Raw genomic sequence first — 13,283 nt, forward strand, 5'->3', positions numbered from 1 at the left:
TTTTTAATAACTGAAAAATTTATATTCTTCTCAGAATGTTTAGAGTTTTGCCTCCAGATATGGTCAGGGTTCCCAGTTCCAAATATAAAAAGCTTGCCCTTAATTCAAAGTAGATTGGTTATGGTTTAGAAGTCTGATGGGATGAGGCATTAAAGACACATCATATGTCACTACAAACCCATATTGATGTTACTGCCATGCTTACGTGCCTTAACCCTATAAGGTTACGCTGCTTTGGGGTGGACTGCTCACAGTCTGGACTGGCATCTTCAACCAGCATAGGTGCTGGGACAGATCTGTGGATGGAGTCAGGCCCCTGGGCTGAGCGGCTGACAGTACAGCAGCCCCTTAAAAATAGGCCTGGGTAAGGGGGTAGGGCAATAGGAGGCATGTGGGGCCAATCAGTACTGCACACAGAGGAAAAACGCACTGCCTTTCCAGATTACCTGATGGGGAAATCACCAGTACCAAGGTGGGAAATCCCCAATATACTGAAACAGAGGCTGCGGAGATGATCTGATTTGATCCTATCACCTTGGTTTGATGGTGAGAGCAAGTTTTCCATTGAAGAGTGGTAGCAAGGAACTGAGGGCTCTCAGCCCTACTCGAACATCCCTTCCACATTGCAGGATTCTTCAAGCTGTAGATTTTGACCCATTAGTGGGTTATGATGAGTGCTCTATAACAAGACAAAACAGATCGGACTCCACAACTCAGTGAAGCTTTGTGATTTTCATTCCAAACACATACATGGTATACTCATGCACATACACATTATTTACATGTACTTGTGTCCCAGTGGGTATTTGATTTCTCTGAGGACCTGGTCAAAAAAGATGATAAACTACACTACTGAGTACAAGGTATGGAGGGACCAGAATAGGGGATGAGAGAATTTTTTTTCCAAAATGGTTTTTAAATAAACAAAGAGGGACTCAGTTGTTAATTTTGTTACATGCATCCTCTTTTTAAAATATTTCTTAAGATCACATTTGGAATTCCCAAAGAAACAGCATTTAGCTTACGTCTAAGGAGAGCTATTTGTAGTTACAGATACTCTAATTGAGTTTACTTTGATTTATGTAAACGCTGAAGCTTAGCTCTTCATACTAGTCTCATCGGTGTGAAAAGTTAACAGCAAATGTCCACTGTATTCAAAAGTAGCAGCTTTGCAGTCAAAATGTCTTAGGTTTGAACCAACTTCTACCACCTATTACTTGTGGACCGTTGTTTTCATTCTCATGGCTGTGTTTTCCTCAACTATAAATTGGACATAACATTGCAGCTCAAAGATGGGAGAATTACATGAAATAAAAAAGGCAAAGCACTTCCCAATATATACTCAGTAAGTGGCAGACATATCATTCTTGAGGCTACTAAGGATTTTGCCACTACACGTGCTGTTTTTTTGCTGTTGTTTCTATTATTATTATTATTATTTCTGTTGTCTTCTTTCATGCCATGAAGACTTTGTGGATCTCCTAGAATTTTTTGCTGTGGACTTGAGTGCATATGATATTTTCTTTTGGCCTCTCCATTGAAGATCTGAGGTATGGTAATTCAACTTTTTGATGCTTTGCACTGTGATACACACTGTGCGGGACAAAGAGATGCAAATGAAACTGTGTGCAGCTAAAAATATATTGACAAGAAGAGTCTGCTGACCTCCTTAGCTGGGCTTCATCTCTCAGATTCACAGTCTATTTTCAGTTGCCACAGTCCAAAGTCTCGTCTTCAGTTTTGCAGATAGATAGAGAAACTTGATCTCAACAGGTCACCTAGAGTTCACCACTCTGGAGCACTGACTCACACCAAGTAAACTGACAAGACAATCATTTACCAACTAGAACACCAGTTTATGAATATACAATGGCCACATCCTAGTCACAATAAGACGTCTGCCTGTTGTTCAATTTAATTACAGATCAAAAAGTTGCCTACGGAGTTTAAAATAAAAACAGAGAAGTGATATTCTTGAATGGCATTTCTAGGGAGAGAGAGGATCTGAAGGAATTGGCGATCCCTGAAGACACTGGTTATAACAATCAGAATCCATCCTGTATATGAAAAAATTCTCTCTCTCAGAAATAGCTTAGCATGTAGATTAAAAATTTCACATGTGCTTATTTTCTTTTAAAATCAGTCACCATCATTATTACTACTTTCCTTGTAGAATGTGTTTTAGTAATATCTCCCTGTGGTGGTGGTGGTATTTAAGCCTGCGGTGCTTGCTAAGTTGGAGATACGTAAAAGATATGCAGTCGGAAGCATACACTATGTCATTACAAATGCCATTTCCACAACTCAGGACATAGTTGTAGCAGATGATAGAGGTTTGGAAATTGTCCATTTACAAATGATAACTGGGGGAGAGGTGAACGAGAGGCATACTGACATTGGGATGACAGAGAAGAATACGGAACAGGAAGAATTGGAGTCATGGAAGATCCGCAACAGCCTCCCAAGGAAATGGGTCTCAGAAGAGAGTTTCAGTGAAGTGGCAAGTCTGTGTCACTTGTTACAGAAAGAACTATTAAGAGTCTGCTAGATTCATAAAAGTAGTAATTATAACTGATCACTAACGTGCTTTGGTGAAGAGATAGAGGAAAATAAATTAGTAGCTTGAGGAGAAGAGCAAGACAGAAAAAGGTAATAAAGAGAGATGCCTTGATCATGCCGGGGAGAAATGATCCATGGGGAAAGTGAAGTAGATGGGTAACAACGCAAGGACAAACAGGAGGAGCCCCTGGGCGGCTCAGTGGGTTAGACAGTTAAGCATCCAACTCTTGCTTTTGGCTCAGGTCATGATCTCATGGTCATGAGTGTGAGCATGATCTCATGGTCATGAGTGTGAGCCCAGCATCTGCCTCTGCATTGACAGAGTTGAATCTGCCTGGGATTCTCCCTCTCCCTCTTTCTTTGCCCCTCCCCCACTTGTGTATGCTTTCTCTCTCTCTCTCTCTCTCTCTGTCTGTCTCTCTTTCTCTCTCTCTCAGTAAATAAAGTGAAGGAGTGGCTGTGGGTATTGAAGTTGAACGGCAGTAAAGGCTTCCATAATAGAGAAGTTAACTATGAGGCTAGGGCATTGGTTGGGTCACTAAGTGATAGGAAGATAACAGGACAAAAAGATTCAAAGGTCAGATATGAAGGGTGGTGGATGGCAGCAGTAAGTAAGAGGGCAACTAGCAAGAACTGGTGGATAGTACTCTCAAAAAAGTTTACAAGCAATGGAAGACTAATGTTAAAAGCAGTGGGGAGGCAGAACACCTAGCCCTTCTCTAGGGTGTAAGGGTAGCAAGACAAAAGTGGCCTCTATGGGGAAAATGAGTGAAGGAGATAGTTTGCTGAGGACTTGTTAGCAGCTTTGGGGAAGAAAAGGCTGAGAGTACAGAAGCATCCTTTAGAAGGAACTGTGTCTCTAGAACACAGCAAAACAGGGATGAGATAGATATGGTCAACAAAGAGTAGATCTGGGAGGAGAGGGGAGTGAACTGGAGAATAGTTTTGTGACAAGGAAACTTGTACCAAAGACGTCATGTTAGATCATGAGGATAAAAGAGGAAGGTTGCAGAAAGCTCTAATATTTCATTACGAACTTTGGCGATAAGCTTTCCCACAGTCAAGACAGATTGTTCTTAGATTGATGGAATTGGGGAAAAGGAAACAAATTAGCTTAGGTATTGATTGAGAGCTGTGCAGTGTTTTAAAACATGACTGAAAATTCATTGCCATTTCTCTAACAGTTGTGGTGTATGGTCTCTCTCCTTGATTCTGAGAGGGTTTGGTTATTTTGACCAATAGAATAGGGCAGAAGTGATGTACTGTGACTTCTAAGCCTAAGTCGTACAAAGCCACATAGCTTCCACCTTGTTTAGAACATTCTCTCTTGGAGCTCAGAATTACTATCTAAGAAGCTAAATACCTTGGGGCCACAGGGCTCTGAAAAGACATGTGTAGAGGTGTAGGTGAGGGGTGTGGGGAGAGAGAGGACGCACAAGCCAAAGAGCCTCTAGCCATTCAGATCCTACCAGCCCACACAACAGACGAGTGTGAAGAAGACTTTGATCCAAATACCCAGCCATTCTAGTCACTCCTAGCTGCTTGGGTCTTCTCAGCTGAGGCCTCAGACATCATAGGGCAAACACAAGACATCTTTGCTGAAACTTGTGTAAAAACCTATAAGGAAAACAAAACCATGGTTATTTATGTGTTCTGGGATAGTTTGTTACAGAGCAATAGACATGGCCTAAGACAGACTATAATGCCAGTTACCAATGTTGTGTCATTTCCCACAGTTGTTGCTTTCTTTTGTCCTCGGGTAGGTGTGGCCAGGGTAGGGGTGGGATTGATTTAGGAATATATGGTAATATTCCCAACCAGGAATGGTATTCAATTAATGCATGGGAACAGAGTAATGGATATTTGGTGAGATGTCCATTCAGATTGGTTAAAGTGTGTGCCTAATCATGGGGAAAATATTTCTACTCTATCCCTTGCCTCCAAAAACAGTGACATGAATATAGAAGGTACTTAGATTGGAACAAAAATGTCTGAAAATGGAAAACAGTTAAGAGGTAAGTTGTATCAGTCTGTGAATGTAAAAGGATTTCACAGAGAAAAGAATTTTGGCTGAACTAGAATGGACTGAGAAAGTATATTCATGAAGGCATTTGTTATAAAGTTGGGTTTAAAGGTAGGATGGAATTTAATACTCAGGAGGAAGAAGGGAAAGTATCAGCCTCTTTTTTTTTTTTTTAATTTGGAGGTTGGGGTATGAAGACAACAATGAGCAAAGGCAGTGGATTGGAAAGAGGCTGGCCTTAGGTAGAAGAAAGGGACAAAATAGACTCTGTGGGCTCAGCAGGTGAAACAAGTTAAGGCTAACTAGGCAGAATAAAACCACAGAGAGAAAGAACAAGCAAAGAGGTGTGGAAATGGATCTGGAAATGGATGGAGTATCTCATGAGGCCTCCCAGTCATTTCCTTAGATACACTACAAAGCTATTTCAATTCAGGGGTTTTATGCCTTCAGAAAAATGTAAAAGAAAAATCATGAAACATTAAAAAAGTAGCAAGGACACAAGAAGGAAAACTATGGATAAAGAGAATAGATTTTTCTTCTTGTCAATTTTCTAAATTAAGTTTGAAGCAAAAATTACACTGTTTGGTTGGTTCTAAATGTATGTAGAGAAAATATCTAGGATGATTACTTTTTAAGTGGGGGAAGGTAACAAAATGTAAAGAGAGGTAAGGCTCCTATACTTTACTTGAACTGGGACAATGACAACAGTTAATGGGAAAAGTTATCTTCATACAATGCAATAGCTACAGTAACAACTTAAAGTCATTATATAAAATGATATACTCAAGAATAATGTCAATAGAACAAAATGAAGTTCTGAAAATATTCAAGTAACCTACAGAAAGGAAAAAGAAAACAGAAATGAAAAACAAAACAAAAACCAGAAAACAATAAATATGATAAAACTTAATCCCAACATATCAATAATCACATTAAATATAAATGGGTCTAAATATACTAAGCAAAACAGATTGACAGACTGTATGAAAAAACACTAACTTTACTCTGTAAGAAACTCACTTCAAATATAAGCCGATTGAAAGTAAAAAAATGAAGACATATAAACACTAATTAAAAAAACACAGGAGTAGCCATATTAATAGATTAGAAATAAAGAGGAAAGAAAATTGACAACAGTGGATGTTGTATAATGATAAAAGGGTAAATCCACCAGGGTTTGCACCAAAAACAACACTGCAAAATATCTGAAGCAAAAACTGATACAGCTGAAAAGAGACAATTCAAAACTACAGGAGACTTATCTTTCTTCCAACAACAACAACAACAAAAAAACCACTACTAGCCAGTATACCAGCAAGTACATAGAACTCAACAACACGACAAACCAACAGGTTCCAAGTGACATTTATAGCAGAACACAGGCTTTTCTCAAGTGCTCACATCCTGGGTCATACAACAAACCTCAAAAAAATTTAAAAAAAAACCTGACATAATATGTAATGTGTTCTCTGACCTCAGTGAGTCAAACCAGAAATCAGATAAAGATAACAGGAAAATACCTAAGCACTTGGAAATGAATGGCACATTTTTAATTTTTTAATGTTTGTTTATTTTTAAAAGAGAGACAGAATCAAAGCACAAATGAGGGAAGGGCAGAGAGAGACAGAGACAGAATCTGAAGCAGGCTCCAGGCTCTGAGCTGTCAGCACAGAGCCCGCTGTGGGGCTCAAGCCCACAGAACACAAGATCATGACCAGAGCTGAAGTTGGACACTAAACCACCTGAGCCACCCAGGTGTCCCAATGACAGACACACTTTTAAATAATTTATAAGTAATCCATACATCAGAGAGGAAGTCTCAAGAGAAATTTTAAAAATTAGATTGAACTGAATTAAAATAAAAATGCAACATATCCAAATTTGTGGAATACAACTGAAAAGTATCTATTAAAAAATTACAGGGGCACCTGGGTGGCTCAGTCTAAGTGTCCAACTTTTGATTTCACCTCAGGTCATGATCTGACAGTTAGTGAGATCAAGCTTGGTGTGGGCTCTGTGCTAGCAGTCCAGAGCATGCTTGGGATTCTCTCTCTCCCGCTCTCTGCCCTTCCCCCTGCCTCTATCTCAAAATAAATAAATAAACTTTAAAAAATGAACAAACAGGCAAGCTTGCCTTAAGAAAAAATTACAGATAACATTTTACTTAATACAGAAAGACTGAACGTTTTCTCCTCTAAGATGGGGAACAAGGCAAGCTTAGTGCTAAAGCAGTGCTGAGAGGGGAACTTCTGACATTAAATTTTTTTAAATGAATAAATATATAATGTGCACAAATATACCTTATATCATGCATGGGATATAGAAAATTTATTGCAAATGTCCTTCCCACAGACAGGTCTACCTTGACCATATGATGTAGTATTTACAGCTGGTTGTGATTATAGTTTTTTTGTTCAAATATTTAATATTTTTCTCTCTTAGGAACTTCATGTGAGATCATTATTGGAACAAACACAGAACAAATGCCAGTGCTCAATATATATGAATAGAACAAACTGAGCCAATCACCTGTCTTCCTTTCTGCCCTTTTTCCTTTCTTTTCCTCCATCTTTTCTTTTGTGCTTCTTATTCCTCTTACTTTGGTTCCCATACTTATCCTTTTGTATGACATTAAATTCTTAACTCAAAAATGGTAAAATCCTTAAATTCATAATCAGAACTCCCATCTCAAGAATCTAGAAGATCCAAAAAGAATTATAAAAAAAAAAAGTATTCAGATGGAAGGAAATAATAAAGAACAGAAATTAATGAGACATTAAAGCACAAAATCAATAGAAACAATGAAACAAGAGATAGGTCTTTGAAAAGATCAATGTAAATGATAAATCTCTAGTAAAACTGACCAAAAAATACCAATTATCAATATGATGAATGAATGAGGTATGACTGAAACTTGTGCAGACATGAAACAAGTAATACGGGAATACCACAAACAACTTGATGCAAAAAACTTGCAGATCTTTAATAAAATTCTTCCCCAAATACAAATTTACCACAACTCACCTCATATGAAATGAATCATTTAAATAGCCCTGTAATAATTAATGAAAGTGAATTTATAACTTAAACAGCCCCCGCCCCCAAGAAGAAATCCCTAGGACTGATAGGTTTCACTAGAGAATTTGACCAAATATTCAAAGAAAAAATTCATTCCAATTCTGCACAATTTCTTCCAGAAAACAGAAGAAATGCTTAACTGTTTATTATATGAAACCAGTTTACCAATGATACAAAAACCAGACAGTACAAAACAAAACAAAAAACTATAGACCAATATCCCTTATGTATATAGTCACAACAATCCTTAACAAAATATTAGCAAACAGAATGCAAGAATAAAAAGAATGATAAGAATATTTTTAAAATATAAAAAGAATTATCATGACTGAGTGTGACCTGGGATGCCAATCTGATATTTAAAAATCCATTTATTCATCATTATACTAACAGACTGAAGAAAAATCACATGATCACATCACTGGTAAAGAAAAAGCATTTGACAAAATACAACATATATTAATGATAGGAATTCTCCGAGAAATAGCAACAGAATTTACTCAACTTGATAAAGAGAATTTATTAACGACAACTATAGCTAACATTATATCAAATGGAGATGGAGCTATATACAATGGTAATATGAGGGATTTTGTGGTGATGGAAATGTTGTATATCTTGTCTGTGTTAATGTTAGTATCTTGGTTGGAATACCGTCCTATAGTTTTTCAAGACGTTGCCATTAGGAGAAATGGGGTAAAAGGTACATGGGATCTTTTTGTATTATTTCTTAGCAATTGCATGTGAATCTACATCTCAAAATAAAAAGTTAAATTAAAAAAGATGGGGGGACTGGGTGGCTCAGTTGGTTAAGCTTCTGACTCTTGGGTTCAGTTCAGGTCATGATTTCATAGTTCTTGAGTTTGACCCCCCCACATTTGTCTCTGCACTGACAGCACGGAGCCTACTTGGGATTCTCTCTCTCCCTCTCCCTTTCCCATCCTCGTCACTCTGTTTCTCTCTCAATACAAACTTTAAAGAGAGAGAGAGAGAATGAGACAGAGAAAGAGAGAAAGAGACTAGGCATACCTAGAAATAAGTATCCATCAACAGATGAGTGACAAAACAAATTGTGGTAGATCCTTACAACGGAATGCTATTTAGCAACAAAAAGGAACAATTAACGAATACATACACCATGGGTAAATGTCAAAAATGCTACACTGAGAAAAAGAAGCTATAAGAGTACATTCTACATTATGTATATAAAGTTCTGGAACAGGCATAACTAACCCAGAGTGACAGAGAACAGATCCGTAATTGCTCAGGGCCAGAACTATGTAGGGATGAGGAATTGACTGCAAAGTTGCATAAGGGGATTCTTGGGGGATGTGTTTGATGATTTCAGTGTGCGTTGTCGGTATCTATATCTCAGTACTCATCAAGCTCTACACGTAAAAGGAATACATTTTTATTGTATGCATATTATTATTCAATAAAGTTCTATTTAAGGAAAGAGAAAGAATGAATAAACTTGAGAAATTAGAGTTGATGCTATAATTTTTTTTTTACGTTGGAAGCTGTAGCCAAAGAGAAATACTCTCAGGAATGTCTTTTACACACAGTGGCAAGATTCAAAGAGAGAGTTTTCAATACAGACTCTCAAGGCTAGGTAGGCTTTGGAGGTGATGACAATGTCATGAGAAAGAGGAGAAATCAGTCCCTAGGAAAAGATGGAAGGTAAGATCTTGGCAAATAAACAGATTTCAGTGGCTGGTCTTCTGATGGCTTGGCCCTGTTAACCTTAGGGTAGAGGGTAGCCTGAGAAGCTGGGGATTAAAACAGTCATCCATGAGTGAAGAAAATGTGGGGAGGGCAAGGCAAGCAGAAGGCCCAGTGAAACTGATGTTTGCAAATGCAGGCAAATTATCCATGGGCTGACTTGATTTTAACTCATGGTACCTATGAGGACAGCCAGCCAGGGTGGGACTAGAATGGCAAAGTCAAGCTTGCAACCAGAGCCATATATCAAGAGGAAACCAGAGAGAGAAAGCTTGCCAGGAGTGCACTAAAACTAAGGCTAAAATGAAGACATCATACGAGATGAGAAATCGGCTCATGAGACACAAAGTGACAATCAGGGGAAGGTTAGGGGAGCTCAGGAAGAGGAATGGGTTGTAACAAAATCCATCCTGCCNTAGATGAGAAATCGGCTCATGAGACACAAAGTGACAATCAGGGGAGGGTTAGGGGAGCTCAGGAAGAGGAATGGGTTGTAACAAAATCCACCCTGCCATATCCTGTCACAAAGCTCAGTGGTGACACTTGTGCTGAAATGGAAGCTTGTTCCTTAGGAGGGTCTGGCATCAACCTCTCCCTAGCTTACGAGTCAGCTTTGCAGCAAGCAGGTAGTCTGTCCACTTTACTAGGATGACTTCTGAACCAATACCTGTCAGTTCATCAGTGGGTCTCCACAACCCGGAATGTCATTTCAAGACAGGGCTCTGCTCATCAAATGCCCGAAAGATGCAAAGAAAGGCTGGACTTTGCATGCCCTTCTCTGTCCCAACTTACTCTAATCTCCCTTGGCCATGTTGAGAGGAAGAGGAATGAGTTATCATATAGAAGCTGAGATGTAGAGGAATCCAGTCACCAGATGGGCTGTACAAGATGGAAATTCATCTTATGAATGAAGTGAAGATAAGGAAAATCACAACATAAGGTAATATGAATGCTAAAACCAGGGGCCAATGTTCTCTAGTGTTTAAGAGTGAGACTCAATTGGATTCAAATTCCAATACAAGCAATTATTAAACATGAGAAATTGGGCAAGATCCTTCATGTTCCTGAGCCTAGGTTTTCTCATCCAAAAAAACAGTTTGGGTAATATCAATCTCATAGTGTCACTGTGGGGTTTAAATGAGGTCCTTCATGTGAAACTCTGTACAATTGCCTGGCACTTAGTAAGTGGTCAATGAATGGAGAATGCCGCAGTGTGGGGCTGGGAACCTGGGAAGGGAGGTGGGCAGAGGCTGTCTGAGGTGGTCAACAGAATCAGCTGCAGCAGGAGGGAAACTTGAGAAGCTTGCTGTCCAACCAAAAGGACTCACCTGAGGAGGCCAGGGCGGACTACCCAGGGAACCAAAGAAGGCAAGGAGGATATATAATGTCTAAGAAACCCAGAAGGAAGTACTGATCAGAAGGAGCAAATGAGGAAAAAGAATGAGCATGGAGGTGGTAGGCTTAGCAATAAGGAAATGATTAGAGTGGAGCGGAAGGCAGCCAGAGGGCAGAGGGTCAAGAAGGAAATACGAAGGAACACTGTGTTCTCAGGAACAAATCAAGAGAACCGGTCACTGCGAAAGATCAAGGAGCAAAATGTAGGGATTCTGAAGTGTGATGTCGTTGACTGTGTGTCTTTGTTTATATTGTTGTTCAAGTCTCAAACCTGAAAGAACGAGCAGACCCTGGTTGCCAGGATGTATTACTCTTGCTGCTTCCAAATCCAATTCTGGCAAGAGCAGTCATTCCCCATGGTATTCCTGTTAGCATTCATACAGTACTCATTAGGACTTGAAATCTTTTCAGCCTTGTCAAATTCCATTATATGGCACAACAGATCTTAACTTGTAGATTCTAGTGTTTCTTTTCATATCAATTTAGTTTTAAAATCAACTGCTGAGACAAAGAAAAACAAATACCAAATGATTTCACTTATTTGTGAGATCTAAGAAACAAAACATGAACACACAAAACAGAAACAGACTCATAAACACAGAGAACAAACTGGTGGTTGCAGGGGGGAGGAAGGCAGGCAAAATAGGTGAACGGGATTAAAGATAAAATTTTCACTTAGAAAAGAAGTCATGGAAATGTAAAGCACGACATAGAAAATATAATCAATAATATTCTAATAACTATTTATGGTGACAGTTAACTTGACTATCCTGCAATCATTGCATAATGTATATAAATGTTGAATTACATTGTACACCTGAAACTAATATTGCATGTCAACTATAATTAAAAGTAAAACAAAATAAATTAAAAGCCCTACAATTTAAAATCCGCCCAAACAAAATCAACTGCCAAAAGTAACAATCCTTTAGTGTTCTTATATTGAAGTTTTTCTTCATAATAAGAAAATTATCACCTTATTAGATGTTTAGCAATTAAAGAAGTAAACCCTCCATGCACATTTCAATAAAAAAACCCATTGAAATAACAACACCGGGGTTTTCAATTCATTTGCATGTAAATTTGTAAATTATTTCAACTAGTCCATTGTTTTCTATATATTTACTTCAACAAACATCCAAGCATGCCTTTTGATCTACCTGCCTGCAGAGCAAGTAAACAAAATAAGATTTAATTCTCTATCTAGAATGTCTAGACATATCTAGAACAAATATCGAGACCTCCAAAATCGCTTTCTTTTATAGAAACAATTATTTAGGGGCAAAACTGGAGTTGATCATAATTATATGCAAGCCAATTATTCTATGAAACAGCCAATTATGCCACTTGAGCAATATGACTTTGCCACAATGCATTTAGTTCCATATTGCCAGAACTGTCTTCCAGTATTACTTAAAATTTAGTCTGCCTTTCTCCTGAGAAATACCCTGAAGTAATTGTGCTTTCAACTTTTTTTCTTAAGATTCTTAAAATACTACATTACCACCCAACAGCAGCTGACTATTCAGTACAAAATATGAAACTAAAACAAGCTTATATATATCTATAGCAAATAAGAAAACCTTGCATTGAATTTTAGTTTTGTTGGCAATTGTACTTGATGTCATTTAGAAAAATCTATGAAATTCTCTGAACATTAATGTAGCTCAGGGATCTCATTGACCTTTTGGGGAAACAAAATATATACTTTTTTATAATTAATAATTATACTTGATACCTCTTTGCCTCAGGTTTGTACATTTTTAACAATAATATCTGTAATTTCACTTGATTTTTCAGCATGATTTTCCCTTGACAAATATTGCAAAAAGGTGAGAAAATTAAACTATAAAGAAAAATTATGTGTACACTTGAAACTAATACATGTGAATTATGCTTCAACTGAACATGTTTTTATTTAAAATTTTTTTGAAGATTCATATATGTATCTGAGTGCATGCTAATTGAGACATGAGGAAATCACAACTTGTATGGACACCATTATGAATGGTGCCAGAGAGATATTTAGGAGGCATGATCAATAGGATTCATTGAATGTGGAGGAATGAAGAAGAGGGAACAGTCTAGACCTCACAGAACATCCAATTTCTAGCCTGAGCAATGGATGGGGTTAATGGAGGAGCCATGCCGGGCCTGGGAAAAGGGATGGGGAAAATCCTCTCTTTGGATTAATTGGGTCTCAAAGCAGAGTTTTAATACATAAAATTTTGTGTTTTCCAGCCCACTCATTTTCCTTTATTTAAAAGTATTTTGTTATAAATAGGGCAAGATTTAAATATTCTTTAGAAATACTGGTTAGAGGGCAATTGAAATTGTCATAGGATTGCTAAATATATTGCTAGAGTCATCTGGTTCAGAATTGGGCCAAGTATCCAATTTTATCAATCAAAGAAATCATCCTTTATGCATTCAACAGATAGATTTGTGAGTGCCTACATCACATCAGGCACTATTCTAAGAGTTGGGGACACATTAGGGATGAAAC

The 13,283-nt window shown here is 37.9% G+C and overlaps 1 long non-coding RNA gene across 4 annotated transcripts in view; it reads right to left on the reverse strand.

Moving 5' to 3' along the window:
- Window positions 1-13,283, reverse strand: part of LOC144219996 (uncharacterized) — a 58,506-nt gene that overhangs the window by 4,661 nt on the left and 40,562 nt on the right. Inside the window, exons 2-4 of one of the 4 annotated variants that reach the window (XR_013331574.1) lie at window positions 4,075-4,176; window positions 1,666-1,820; window positions 447-679 (exon numbers count right to left, since the gene is read on the reverse strand). This is a non-coding gene — a long non-coding RNA (uncharacterized LOC144219996). Of the gene's footprint in view, window positions 1-446; window positions 680-1,665; window positions 2,901-4,028; window positions 4,177-13,283 lie in introns of those variants that run through there. The other 3 variants (XR_013331577.1, XR_013331575.1, XR_013331573.1) reach the window with 3 other exon arrangements.

The sequence above is a fragment of the Crocuta crocuta genome, unplaced genomic scaffold (genome assembly GCF_008692635.1).
Source record: "Crocuta crocuta isolate KB4526 unplaced genomic scaffold, BGI_CrCroc_1.0 scaffold19, whole genome shotgun sequence".
Lineage (NCBI taxonomy): Eukaryota > Metazoa > Chordata > Mammalia > Carnivora > Hyaenidae > Crocuta > Crocuta crocuta.